This window comes from Periophthalmus magnuspinnatus, chromosome 12, assembly GCF_009829125.3.
Source record: "Periophthalmus magnuspinnatus isolate fPerMag1 chromosome 12, fPerMag1.2.pri, whole genome shotgun sequence".
In the NCBI taxonomy this organism is placed as follows: domain Eukaryota; kingdom Metazoa; phylum Chordata; class Actinopteri; order Gobiiformes; family Gobiidae; genus Periophthalmus; species Periophthalmus magnuspinnatus.
Window position 1 is genome coordinate 12,338,960 of NC_047137.1, and position 14,943 is coordinate 12,353,902.

Below are 14,943 nucleotides of genomic sequence, written 5' to 3' on the forward strand. Positions count from 1 at the left end.
GGTAAAGCCAGGGTTGAGTAAGAGCATCTTTAAGTAAAAACATTTGGAAACTTATTTCCAAAGTGCCCTCACACTTCTGCTGCGGTCAGTCGCTCACAAACCCTTGGTCAACTCCAAAAGTGAAACAAACACAGGACAGTTTCTCCTGTACATCCAGTCTCCGTTAGCAACAAGGGAACAAGAACGAAAAACTACCATTCAACGACCCATTCCAATCTCCACACACACCGCCCTGCCCTCTCTCCCTCTTTTATTTTAGTCATTTTATCACTTTATCACTTTCTCTCCTCTCCCCGCGACACTATTAATTTTAAGCCGCGAAAGTTTACGCCCCTCGATATTTATTTCTACCTCGGCTAAAGCGAGCAACGGCGTGCCACCGAACGGCAAAGAGTAGCAGCTTATTGTTTTGATATGAGCCGTATTCCCCCGCGTCCCGGTCAATAATGACTCCATATACGGGTGTCGGGGGTTGCTATTTGCTCGGTTTTGGGGCGTGTTTTCTCTGCCGGAGGACGAAGCGTTGGGCGAAGACCGCGGAGGCTAAGGCGTGTTTGAGCAAAGTTTATGTGAAATTTTGCCGCCGCTAACGCCAAGGGAGCTGCTGTTATATGAACTGTAATAAAAAAGGAGTCATTTTGGCAGCCCGGGTGAGAGAGGGAGGGAGGGAAGGAGGGAGGGAGAGAGGGAAGGGGTGTGTTTGCAGGGGGGAGAAGGAGAGACGGAGAGAAAGGGATAAAGTGGAGGGAATGAGGAGAGAAGAGAGGCTTAGGGAGGAGTAAGGAGAAGGGGAAGGAAAGGAGAGGGGTTGAGGGGGGAGGAGAGAAGGGGAAAGAGGAGACAAGGAGGAGGGAGAGAGGGAGAGGGAGGAAGGCAGAAGAAGGGGAGAAGAGAGAGGAAAAAAGAAAGGAGGGAGGAGGAGATAAGAAGGAAGTGTGAGGGATAGGGTGGAAGGGAGGGCTTAGGGAGGAGAGAAGGAGAAAGAGGAGACAAGGAGGAAGGAGAGAGGGAGGAGGGCAGATGAAGGGGAGAAGGGGAAGGAAAGGGGAGGGAGAAAAAGACGGGAGGAGAGAAGAAAAAAGAGAGGAGGGAGGAGGAGATAAGAATGAAGTGTGGGGGATAGGGTGGAGGGTAGGAGGACAGAAGTAGTGAGAGAGGAAGAAGAAAGAGGAAACAAGGAGGAAGGAGAGAGGGAGAATGAGGAGGGTAGGAGGGGAGAAGAGAAAGAGAAAGCAAGGGAGGAGAAAGGAGAAAAGGGAGGACAGGAGATGGGCTGAGGGGGGAGGAGAGAAGGAGAAAGAGAAAACAAGGAGGAAGGAGAGAGGGAGGAGGACAGAAGAAAGGGAGAAGGGGGAAGAAAGGAGGGGGGATGGAGGGGAGAAGAAAAAAAGAGAGGAGGGAAGGGGAGATAAGAATGAAATGTGACGGGGAGGAGAGAAGTAGTGAGAGAGGGAGGAGAGAAGAAGAAAGAGGAGACAAGGAGGATGGAGAGGGAGGAGGAGAGAAAGAAGAGAGGAAGCAGAGGTGGAGAGAAAGAGGAAGGAGAAGGCTGAGGAAGGAGTGGAGAAGAGAAAGAAGAAGCAAGGGGGGAAGGAGAGAAGGTGAGGGAGGAAAAGATGAGGGGAGGGAAGATGGAGGAAGGTGAGGGGAAGCAGAAGTGAGGAGTAGAGAAGAAAGAAGGAGAGGGGATGAGAAGAGGAGGAAAGAATGAGGAAGATGTACAGGGAGAGAGGGGGAGGGAGGAGAGAAGGACGAAGGGAAGGAAGAGGGAAGGGAAGATGGAGGAAGACGAGGGGGAGGAGGAGGGAAATTAAGGTGATGTAAAGGCAAAAGGGAAAAGGGAGATGGAGGGAGGATGTGGAAGAGTCGAGGAAGGAGACGGCAAGGCAGAGAAGGGAAAAGATGGAGAAAGAAGGAACGAGATGGAGAGAAAGGAGAGAGGGAGGAAGAGAATGAGAAGGAGGAGACAAAAAAGGGAAGGAGGAGGAATACCTGCTTGGTGGTTACCCGTTTGTCTACATGGAGAACAAGTATAATGACATGGAGATGGAGAATACGTATAATGCCAAGCTGTGGAACATTCATGGGAAAGCAAACCACTTGTATCCGTGATTGGGAATATATCTTGATCATATCTTGAGTTATGGACACAATAGCAAAATGAAAATACCAGGATCATGTAGAGCGGGTTAATGCGAACAGTTTAAGATCAAAATGATGAGTCTATGGTTGGGAAACACTGTCATTCTGCAGGAGTGAAGTTTATTGAAATTCCTCTGTAAAGACTGACAGGTCGAAATACTATATATACACACACACGCGCACACACATATATATATAATGTGTAATATTTATCAGATGTCCCTGTGAAGTGCAGACGCAGTGTGTACACATCCGTCTGACACATTATGAGAATCAGTCAGTCCATAAATAGATATAAACAGTAACCTTTAAGAAAATCAAAGATGGCTGACCTTTGTGAAGCGGATTGTGATGCCGTGAGCGAGCGGACACACGGGGATATTGGAGTTCCGGTGAGAGATCATGTTGTCTTTTATGATTTCTGTCCAGTTAAAGGTGCATTATGTAACATTTCTGGTGGAAGGAAGCAGGGTTTATACTAGTAATGGAATTTTCAGCTTCTTTGTGGGATCCCAAAAAGAAAATTTACTTTTTTTTTTGGCTGGAGGAGCTACGGAGGTGCTAAGGTTTTCAATGTGGGTGCTCACTTAACAAGTTAACATAATTTTTAACACCTCTCACTTCCTGTTGAACAAGTTTAAATATAGTTTATACCCTGTAGTGACTTTTAAAACCTGATATGGAATTATTTTTTTGAATTATAGTCTCATTTTTAACACTCTGGAGTTGCCATTTGAACATTTTTAGTCGAGATTGGACGCGCTATGGAAGTGGGGCAAAAACGTTTGGGGGAGCTATGGGGGTGGGCCATTCTAGGGGAGGCTAGGGCCCCCTCAAGCCTCCCTCCTGGTGCCGCCCCTGTACAATAGTGAGCCATAGGAGTGGATGAATAATGCAATGTAAAGCGCTTTGAGTATCTTGAAAGGCATTATATAAAATCCAATACATTATCTCTAAACTCTGCATCTCGAAACACTATTTGGAAACCCTTATATTGCTCATAAGTCAATCATACGTAATCATACATAAGATAACTCCACTAAGACTCTAAAAGCTACATTTGTGCTGCTAACACTCATCAATCGCTTTCGTCTCACACAAACGACCACAGAAAATGTCAGCTGCGGTCGATAAAACCATAATCCCGTTTGATTACCGTGCCTTATCCCGTAATTGAAGTTGTGTTGCCACTAAATGATCAATATTTATCTCCCCGAGTAATAAAAGGTACGAGCCAACACCTGTCGTCACTGCCTGTCTAAACAAAGCGTGTCGGGTCAGGCATAAGGCAGCAGAAATCACACTCTGATCCACCAGGCTTCATCTGACAACAAGTCTCCTGTCTGCTGCTTCCTGTGGCACGTTTATCAAGAGTTTTCCGCAAAATCAATGCTCCGCGCGGAGATCAGAGCGTACACCGGCGAGGCATCAGGCGTAATAGCCAGGAGAACAAGAAATGTGTCAGTCAGAGAAGAGAAGAAAACGAGACAGAGATGAAACGGTAGAGGTGTCTGTAAAGGGGCGGGGTGGTCTAAGGAGTGTACTCTCAAATCTGAGGTACTCTCAAATCGAATTTACGCTCAAAGTAGATGTACTCACAAACGGAATGAACACGCAAATCTAGTGGATTCGCTAATCAAATGAAATGTACTCTCCGATGTAACATATGGTCAACTCAGCGTACGCTCTAATCTAGTGTACTCACAAATATAGAATACTCTCAAATATACTGTGCTTTCAAGTCTAATTTACTATCAAATCAAATGTACTCTCAAATGTAATGTACTTTCAAATTTCAAATGTACTTTGAAATCTAATGTACTCTGAAATCTAAAGTACTCTCAAGTCTAAAGTGTTCTCATATTTAAAGTACTCTTAAGTCTAATGTATTCTGAAATCTAAAATACTCTCAAAGCTAAAGTGCTCTCAAGTCTGAAGTATTCTCAAATCTAAAATACTGTCAAGTCTAATGTACTCTCACATCAACATACTCTTAAATTGAATGTACTATCAAATGTAACCTATTCACAAATCTAATGTACTCTCAAATCAAATGCACTCACAACTCAATGTACAGTACAAATCTAATGTATTATCAAATGTAACATACTCACAAATCAACGTTCTCTCAAATCAAATGTACTTTCGAGGCACAGACTCCGGTCACCTGTGTGCTCCCAAATAAATCACTGTCCACACATACTCCCAGATATTTAAAACAAACGACCTGTTGGAGTTGTTAAAAGTCTCTGGGCTGTAGTATTTGACAGAACACACATGCAGCTTTTACACTCACGATGCCAACTACTGCTTGGAACGCACTTGGTCTTCTTGGTCATCTTCATTAAACTATTGTCTGTCATCATCAGTGGTGGACGGTAACAAGTACAAGTAGTAAAGTACAGTACTAAAGGTATCTCTAATTAAATAAATACAATCTGTAAGTGCATTTTACAGTGGCTACTTTTTACTTTTACTTCACTACATTTGAGAGCAGGTATGTACGTATCTACTTCAATACATTTTTCAGCTGGACTGAAAAGTAAAAAGTACTTTTCATATGATTTGAGGGGTTATTTTTACCATGTTTGTGGTAATATCCTGACTAAAGTTTTCGAGTTCAAGCTTCAGCTTTGAGCAAACAAAAATAAACACAAACTCATGAGAAAAAAAAAAAAAAAAAAAGATTCGTATTATTACTGTTATGTATTGTTTTTTAATGAATATCACTATATTTAACACTTTATCAAAATCTGTGTGAAATACTTTTACTTTTTATTCTTAAAATACATTTTTAAACAGGTACTTAAATACTAAAGTAGATTTTTCCATGTCATACTTTTACTTGAGTAAATTTTTCCCTCTGAATCTACACTTTAGGTAACAAAATTGCGCACTTCTTCCACAGGTCATCATACACATTTCACTCTGGTTGCAGTAGGACCGTCAACCTCCTCAGGGTGTCAATCTCCTCCTCTTCACCACCTTATCATCCTTCGTTACATCATGTCATCTCTCTGCCAGGATCTAAGTGCCAAAGTCTATTCCTTCCATAAATCTTCCCATGTAATTAACCATCATTTGAAACCACTACATATATATCGCTCACATAACTGTTCTTGTCTTTAAATACGGTGCCGTTTCTGTGCAGCTGGTTTAGGAAAATTCTCACAGCTCTCTTTTATTATCAAAGACTTTATGGATGTATACGTGCTTCAAACATGGCCAGAATGTGTGCACAGAGCCTGGACTTCCTCATCCATCACTGGGCTCACCTCGGGGTCCTCGGGGTCCGTGGGTACTCCCTCCACCACCACCACCACCCCCCGCCACACACACACACACACACACACTCCGCGCTGCCAGCCGGCCCGGATTATTGAGCCAGCTTCAAACAGGAATAATATAGCAGCTTCTTAAGATTTTAATAAGAATAAAATGAAACAGTAACCACCCAGGGGCCAGCCGGGTTAATCCTTTCAATATTACTGAAAATAATGCCATAAAACAGAGAGGAGCCGAGCCAGCGCTGGAGGGGAGGAGGGTAAGGGAGGAGAGGAGGATGAGGAGAGGAGGAAGAGCAGTGGAAGAGGAGAGGAGGAGAGAAAGAGGTGGGATCGAGGTAATAAGTGGACCAGAATGGAGGTGAATAAGATGTGGTTCTGAAGTGCATTTAAGAAGGCTGTGTTTTAAAAATTGGATAGTTTTTGTTGTCTTTTTCATAGCTGGGAAGGTTCCACAAATGGCATGGAGAAAATGCTTCAGATGCCTTTAATACATGCACATATTTTATCAATTATGGTAATAGTGATTGTACTCGGGCCATATAAACTTTGCATTTCAAAGTGAAATGCACTTCAAAAACATGACAGGTGTATGGTGCAATTTGATGTTGGTTTGCTGTTGGTTCTTAAGACAATTATCCAATCAGAAAGCAGAATGAACCTCACATGAGTTTCTCATATGGTTTGCTAGTTTCAGTGATGGTTGGTTGGCAGCACAATGGCAAAGCGGCTAGCAGTCTTGCCTCACAAAAAGAAGGTTCCAGGTTTGATCCCCGAACCTTTCTGTGTGAAGTTTGCATGTTCTTCTTGTATCTGGGTGGGTTTCCACTGGGGCACTCGCTCCTCCATCAGCCCAAAACATGCACAGCAAATGTAGCTTAGCTCAAAATCTGAAGTTGTGTCCCTGAGCACTGTACAGCAGTGTTGGTGGAAGGATGGGCCAAATACATGAATTTTCCTCACAGAGGATACATTACCTACACCCGAAAGGACTCTGATCTGAATAATCAACACCTAAACCCCAGCACCTCCAGCCAATCATGAATCAGTGCTAGTGCAGCCTCTGCAGCTCAGTGAGTGAATTCTGGAGGTTCTGAGCTCGCACATGAGGCCTGTCCATATCCTTAGAATGAGAACAACTTTTATGTGTCGTTTATACATATGTTAAGGCACTGGTAACACAGGTTAAGTTGGGATTGTGGTCCCTTCCCTAACTTTATCTTTCTAACATTTATTCAATTAAAGATATTTTTATTGCTCAAAAATACCTTGGAAAACATGCATTCTTACCGTGAGCAGGTTTACCTCTCCACAGACCTGACCTGTAACTTTTCCTGGCCCTATAAGTTCAGTGCCATACTGTGGAAAATTCCAGTCACCTGTGCACAGGGCTGAGCTGAGGTGGTGCTGAAGTCGTATGTCGCAGTAAAGACCAGGGAGAAAACTCTCTTTACAGTATAGCTTTTAGAGAGGTTTAGCTTCAGTCACACTGCACACGGGAGGGTCCAGGGCTAATACAGGCCTGGCAATCACTGCTGACATATTTCATGCCAACTAAGACATAGTGGTATTTTTGACACATTACTTTAAAGGCTCACCACCTCATGTTTTCTATGGAGATGTTGTATAGTATTAAAGGTCCTATATTACCCAAAATTGACTCTTGTGATCTTTAATAATCTTCAGTCATGTGGTCTTTAGTTATAATGTTGTTACCTCATCGAAAACGTACTTGGAGTTGTGTTTTGTTTCATTCACACGTTTGAGTAATCCTTTATTATTAGCCTGTCTACATCTCCAAAGCTCAAATTGCTCTGTTCCACCTTGTGATGTCATGAAGTGGTAGTTTTCAGGTTAACAGGTACATTTTACTTTTAATTCCAGGGCTGAAATCATCTAAATGATTCTAGCAAAGGTGTACAGAGTTGTACAGAGGTGTACACAATAGAGCACTTCCTGTATTACCACATGACGTCACAAGGTGGAACAGAGTGTTTTATGTTTGAGAGAAGAACCTAAATATGCAGGGTTTGTGTGTTAAACATGTGTGGATGAAAAAAAAGCCACTCCAGGTAAGTTTTTGTTGAGAAAACAACATTATATCATAAATCAGCATAATATGAGCCCTTTAAAGTCATACTTTGGTACATTCTAAATGGAGATAGACAAAGTTTATGCCATACTGTGGAATATTATAGCCAAAAGGAACAACATCTCCATGGAAACAAACAGGAGGCTGAGTTTTTCTGTGCAATAACCACAATCAAAATGAAAAATATAAACAAAAATACTTTAATTTTAGTCATTTCTTTAGCTAAAAGTTTCATACTGCGGCTTCAACTAAATGCATAGATAAACAGCTATTAAACAACTTAAATGCCATACCATGGAACATTCAAGACCGAGCAATAACGTCTCCAAGCAGGCTAACCTCACAGTTATTCAACAACTAGTAAAGTAACAAAACGGTGATTCCCACGCTGCTAAATCTTTATTGCTAATGCTACGTTGACTTTCTGCCGGTCTTATGAATTGTACGTAGGCTATTTTTGTTTGAATAATTTTCTTGAAACTTAAGTGCATCTCTATTATTTCTTTACCAATACAACTTTCTTCAAAGTCTGTGACATTTTAAGAGCTCGCTTTTCATTAAAACAGTTTTCGACCCGGTCTTTAGCGTAATCAGAACAAACATGGCAGATTAGCGCATTATGGTGTTTACCGTGAAGCTGTTCTCTCAGAAACCCACATTTTCTTCATATTTTATACGTTAAATGCATATGCCGCAGCTCATATACGGCACGGCGCGGACTTATGAGCAGAAAATCCCCACTGTGCTCAAATGTCACGTAAAATTCCTTCATCTGTCATAACAATGCTAACCTTCTGTATTTTGTACCGCTGAATCCCCCACTCGACCAATACGTTACAAAGACGCCATGAGGAAGCATGCATTTTAATGACAAGACCTTTACTCGGAGTGGAAAATAAATTGTGTTAATATACCCGGGAGTGGTGGGGTTGCTGGAGTCGGGCAGATGCTAGCTTAGCGCGGCAGCTAGCGTGTCTGAAGGGGTTATAAATAGCCACATTGCATTACAGGGCTGTGCTAAGTGTGCTAATGTATGCAAATAGGTGTGTGGAGAGCCATGTGTAGGACTGAAAGTGGACTATGTTGGTCAGGAGGCGGAGATTGAGAATGCATGAATATTGGGATGCTAACTGGAGGCACTGCTCTGTCTGAAGCTCTGTTATGTGAAGTTAGACTCTAAAATTAGCTTTGTTTCAGTTTCAACACAACACAATCTGACCATAAAGACCTGACTTAATTGGAACAACAGGAGCGCTGATTTCTACTGTTAAACAAGTCCCCTCAAATAACATAATAGTCACAAGCTAGCTGACTAGCATTAGCCAAAGGTTTTTCCAGTTAGTCACTCACACCTTTATTGTTGAAAATCATACGCCATTTTATATTTCTTCTTGAGTTTTCAGACTTAAAACTGATTTGGCTGTGTTTGTTAATGTGTGCATTGTGTGACTATGGTAACTGTTAAACTTTCTTCCATAGACATATATGCAATGATGTCACAAATGTGGCATTGACTCTGTGTTTTGAGACACTCCGTTTTAGTTTATGTAAAATGTCTCTTGTTTTGTGTCACTATTGTAACTATGACTGTTTCTGAAACACTCGACTATGTCAGTACTGACTGCATGTGTTTGTCAAGATTTTGTCCTGTAACTGTAAAATTTGTTTCTTAGTTAAACTTGACCTTTGTTACTCTTTTGTTTAAACCTCATACATTTTAGATCTCTTTGGGTTACCATTTACATTGCTGTTAATTAAATTACTACTTTATTTTGCCATTTTTCCATCTGGCTTTTGTTCCCTTTCTAACCCTTGCTGAGCTGAGTCATAATAAATTGAGAGATCGTAATAAACTATTCCACCTTAATAAAGCAGTAATTACCATGTAATAGGTTTGTATATGGTAAGTTTTTTTAATTGTCTTCTTTTTCAAAATTTTATTGGTGTTTGGCGCTTGTGTTGTGGAATATTATATCGCCTGTGTGTCGTTGACTCTTGTCCCCTTTCCTCATAGAATCCTGGTTGTGCCCTCTCTGTGGACTGGAGCATTGTTTTCCCACCTGACCAGTCCTGTGTCTCACCTGCAGCCACCTCCCCTATTTAAGGTCACACCTGCTCGAGGCTGCTGACCTTTGGCCAGTATGACATTTAATGTGTCTCTTGTTTTAGTCACTTTTATGTGTCTGACTTTGTGTGTTTTAAGACATTCGTTTATTTGTGCTTTTTTATTTGTGCCAAAGTGACTCGTGGTTTTTGAAACACTCGATTTAGATCTTTGTAAATCCTTCTTATTTGCTTTACTTTGTTTGTTCTTGTAATTTTTTTTAAATTAAATTCTGTATGTGTTTCAGCTAATTTGGCTGTTATAATAAGCAGGATTCTGAAGACTTTTCAGCACTGAAAAATTAGGATATGTATTGCTAATCTATGGCAACTGTCCAAATTGTTCTGAAACATGAGGACAGGAGACGTATTGTTTTTAAAAGAAATGTTCAAACTTATGATCTGCCTTATGAACCTCATCATCATTTGTGGGGAATTGGCCTTACAAAGTTGCAAATGTTATGTTATCGACAGCAATCAGATAAAAAAAATCAGATTATTGTCTGTTCTTACATATGATATATGATCTTCAAACTCTATCTTAAGTCTACAAAGAATCTTTTTTTTTTTACCTGGATCTGAAGTGTGGCCCATCAGTAGCATTCATGACTCTCGTATCAAAAAGAATTTGTAAATATTTTCCTCAATAAGGGCCACTGTTGTCACTGTTCTATGAGAATTTCCCTTGTGTTAATGAAATCTGTAGTTTTAGATCACATGTGTCAAACTCAAGGCCCCTGGGCCAAATGCGGCCCACCACGTCATTTTATGTGGCCCGCGGCAAAGAAAATTTAAAGGTATGACTGTATCAATTTATCAGGAGAAACACAGTTACACAGCCATTTTTTCATGTCTATGCAAATCCATATGCAATATTTGTAACTTGAATAAGTAATCAATATAGAAACGGTTAATTAACAAGATTAAAACATTTGGTTACATTTAGTTACATTTATCTTACAGTTACGCCTGGCCCTTTGAGAACAACAGTTTTGTTGATGTGGCCCTCTATGAAAATGAGTTTGACATTCCTGTTTTAGATGAATGTAGAAAATGCAGCTAGCATGTAGTGATTTCACATGGTTAAAAGCTATAAATAAAATATACTTCACTCCTTCTAGTACCTTGAAATGACACTGAGTTCCCATCACCTGTATGATTCCATGGAAATAGAAAGTTAAAGCCATATTCTCTTTGGAGATAGATATATTTTAGGCCATACTGTGGAACATTACAACAAAGGAAACATTTCCATGGAGACAAGCAGGAGGAGGCCCCTCCTACAGTTCAAATAAGAGTCAGTTTTGTGATGATGCAAGTCTGCCCAACGTAAGGACGCATGTTTTTCAGTGCAATAAAAACATCCAAAATGGAAAAACATGCTTTTATTTTAGTCTATTTTTTGCTAAAAAGTTACAGGGTGAGGCTATTGTTCGATCCTCCTTCCCCTGCCCCTTCGCTTCACTTCTAGGTGGAACAATGTAAATGAGCACACATATGTCCACAGAACAATGCTGGAGCTGACAGTTGTGTGCGTGGGCCGTGCTCTCCCTCCTCCAGCCTGAGCCCGAGGAGCCTAAATCCCACTCAAGTGTAAGGCAAACAGAGGCAGCGGCGGCGTGCGGTTATTGTATTTTCTTTGCCCGGATCTCCATAAAGACCCACGCCTGTCTCCACCGCCTTGGCCATACTGCCTTCTGCGGCCAGCCCAGCACAGATCTGGCAACCGCCCCGCAAGGAAATTAAAAGGGGATTATGGCATGGCTGACACTTTGTGGCCGATTGCTCATTTATTGCGGCCCAGCGGGGAGGGGACATCTCGTCTTGGCGGTGCGACGCTGCCATGGCGACGGGAGGAGAAAACGGCAAGCGCGAGACTTTGCCGGTGAATCATGGCTCGTTCCAGGTAGCTCCTCACCTACGGCACGCGGCTTATGTGATCAGCTGTGTGTGTTTGGTTATTGGCAGGATTACGCTCAAATGCTGCACCTATTTGCACGGCCCACGCGGAACAAGGCCCGTGCCAGAAAAGTGTTCAAGGAGGACTCTCTCCACAATCTAATCTCCACTTAATTACAGTTAAAACACACTAGCATCGCCGCGGCTCAGTCTTTTGAAGGAAGCTCATTACGGAGGCACTCCTGGTGTTGCTATGCTCACCCTACAATCGCATCTAAAGCCACAGTATGTAACTTTTTGCCATGAAATAGACTAAAATAAATGTATGTTTCATTTTGGTTGTGTTTATTGCTGTGAAAACGTAGAAAAAACAGCGGGATTGCATCTCCACAAACCTAACTTATTTGGCCTGGAAGAGGGCCTCGTCCTGCGTGTTTTCATGGAAATGTTGTTCCTTTGGCCACTTGAAGGCATAAAACTTAAGTATCTTCAAAGAGAGTGGCCAAAATATTGTTTTAACTTGCTATTTCTATGGAATCGTGCAATCACCAAGGTCCATTCTGCTTTTGTTGCACTCGTACCTTCGCCACAGATCAGTCATCTGCAGAAAATGTATTACAAAGGCACTCCTGATGTTGCTATGCTAATCAAATAACTGCGAAATCTCAAGCTAATAGTTGTAGGTATATCCATGTAAAGGAAATCATGAAGGCCCATTTTGCAAAGTTCTTGTATTCACACCTATTTGCAGGACCCGTGCCTGAAAAGCAGGACTCCCTCTACAATCTAATCTCCACTTAATTACAGTTAAAACACACTAGCATCGCCTCTTCGACTGTTTTGGAGGAAGCTCATTACAGAGGCACTCCTGGCGTTGCTATGCTAACTAAACAACCGCAAAATCCAAAGCCAACAGCTGCAGGTATGTCCTTAAGTCACTAAGGGCCATTTTGCATCTATTTGTTGTATCCGCACCTATTTGCACGGCCCGTACGGAACAAGCCCCGTGCCAGAAAAGTGTTCACGGAGGACTCTCTCTACAACCTAATCTGCACTTAATTACAGTTAAAACACACAACCTGCGACGCTACAGCTCTGTCATTTGAAGAAACTCATTACAAAGGCACTCCTGGTGTTGCTATGCTAACCAAACAACCACGAAATCCAAAGCTAACAGTTGTAGGTACTTCCTTGTCTAACAGGAAGTCACCAAGGCCCATTTTGCATCTATTTGTTGTATTCATTTCATGTAAAAGTCGCATATCCTTTTAATTACACTGAACGGGTCCAAACCGTCGTCGTGTTTGACAAAGACTTAGAACATAACAATGGAGTTTGTTTATGCGCTGTTCAATTAAAGACAGACAGGCCTGGGCTGTGTCTCACTGATGAGCAGGACGCATAAATAGTAAGTTTGAGATGTTGATGAGTTCCTCGGATACGTCAGGTGGCTAATGCTAAAGCTAGTATCTACTGTATAGCTCACAAGGGTTGTCAATGCTAGATATTAGTCAGTACAATAGCTAATAAAGTAATGATTACACATGTTTCCTTAAGGGTTTTACAATGAGAGGTATGACCACATGGTAAAATGAGAGAAATACTACAACCTGGTTTACAGTAAATACAAATATATCGTATAATGTATAAAAATGAATACAATGTAAAGGTAAAAGCTAGAAAAATGGGAAAGGAGACATGGCCAAAGTGTCACAGGCAAAATGTGTGTTTTTATTATGCAGTGACTGACTTTAAAACAACACAATTATTAGGCTTTTTTAACTTTATGAATGGCGCATGTTTGCTTTCTATCACTTTTAATGCATCACTGGAAAAAGTGGAACTGTCCGTCCTCCACAGAAAATGCCTGTCTCATGAAATTTTTGCTCTCGTCGATTGATAGATCAAGCGCCGCCCCCCCCCAAAACTGCAGATGTGTTCTCCAACAACAACCATTCTTTTTCTCATGGTGGGAGAGTGGTTAAGGCTCTCGCATCTCAGCCAGGGCCGGGTAACACATTCATTCTCTGGGATGAGTCTGTGTGACCTTCCTCGGTTACTGTGGGTTCTATCTGGTAGTTTGTCTTCATTGCATATTTGAACATGAGAGAGAACTTCCTGGCGGTATGGGTCTGAGTTTGATTTCCAGACCATGTGGGATCTTTGTGTGTGGAGTTTTCCCATTTAAGGTGCGTTCATGTGTCAAACGATATCGCAGTTAAGTCTAATATGTCTCTTATTTGTGAAAAATGTTGGTAAACTCATCATGCAGACTAATTGCAATGGTCTACGTTCAATAAGAAAGTGTGGAATAACTGTGGACCACTACATGGCAAATTGTAAAATGAACTAGTTCTGTTTTCACGTTTTTAGTGACGGTTAAAACGCTGGAGGGACTGTGTCTCTCGGCTGGCCTAGGAACGTCTTGGGGTCCCACCGGAGGAGCTGGAGGATGTGTCCGGGGTGAGGGAAGTCTGGGAGTCCCTGCTTAGACTGCTGCCCCCGTAACCCCCAGGTAAGCAGAAGAAAATGGATGGATGGGACGGTTAAAATCAGGTAAAGAAACCAATAGTTGTTTGGATATTTGAATTTTTAACCTGCATTAGCGTCAGCCCATGTAACATTTAAAAACACAAATTTCACGACTTAACCCTCTCGTCTTCTCCCTGCTGCTCTACATCAGGTCACGACGCTATTTAATTTGACCTCAACGCAACACTATCCTAACTTTAAACCCTCCCTGCTCCGTCCCTGTAAATTCCACCACTTCAGGTTTACCTCCGTCTTTGTGATGAAGTCAATATCATCGCTGCGGGGAAAACCAACAGTACAGATGCCAGTGTTTGGTCTGCTAATTAGCGCTTTGTATTAGTAATTAATAGGCATTAGCAGTGAAGCGGTTCCTGCTCGGCGGCCTGTGAAGAGGATCCAGGCAGCCTCCGTCCCCCCGCCGTGCCGCCCCAGAGTCAAAGCAAAGCAAGGGCAACACGACTCATCCAACCAACCGCAGTCAGCATCCACAAACAGCCGCTAAATGACTCATGCGTCTAACCGGGGATGAGAGGTGCTACTGAGAGGGAGAAGGGACGATTAGAGCTGAGAGAATCAAGCTAAAAGTAAGTAATTGTTTGTAGATAGTCTGTAAAGATTATTTTAAGTGTTATGTATATTCACCCAGACTCTGGAGCTCATGGATTTATGGACATCATTACTTTGTTATGACACAAATATGTTCAGTCTTGGTATTCCAAAATGTATGGCACAATACTTTTACTACAGTTTGCAATGGTCTGAACTTATTCCTCACGTTTGTATCGCACCGTAGCATCCTAATTATTCACCACGACAAGTTTATAAGTGCGTTTCACTTTCAGAGACTAGAGCAGAGTTTTTCCATCACCGTAAAGCCAACACTAGCATGCT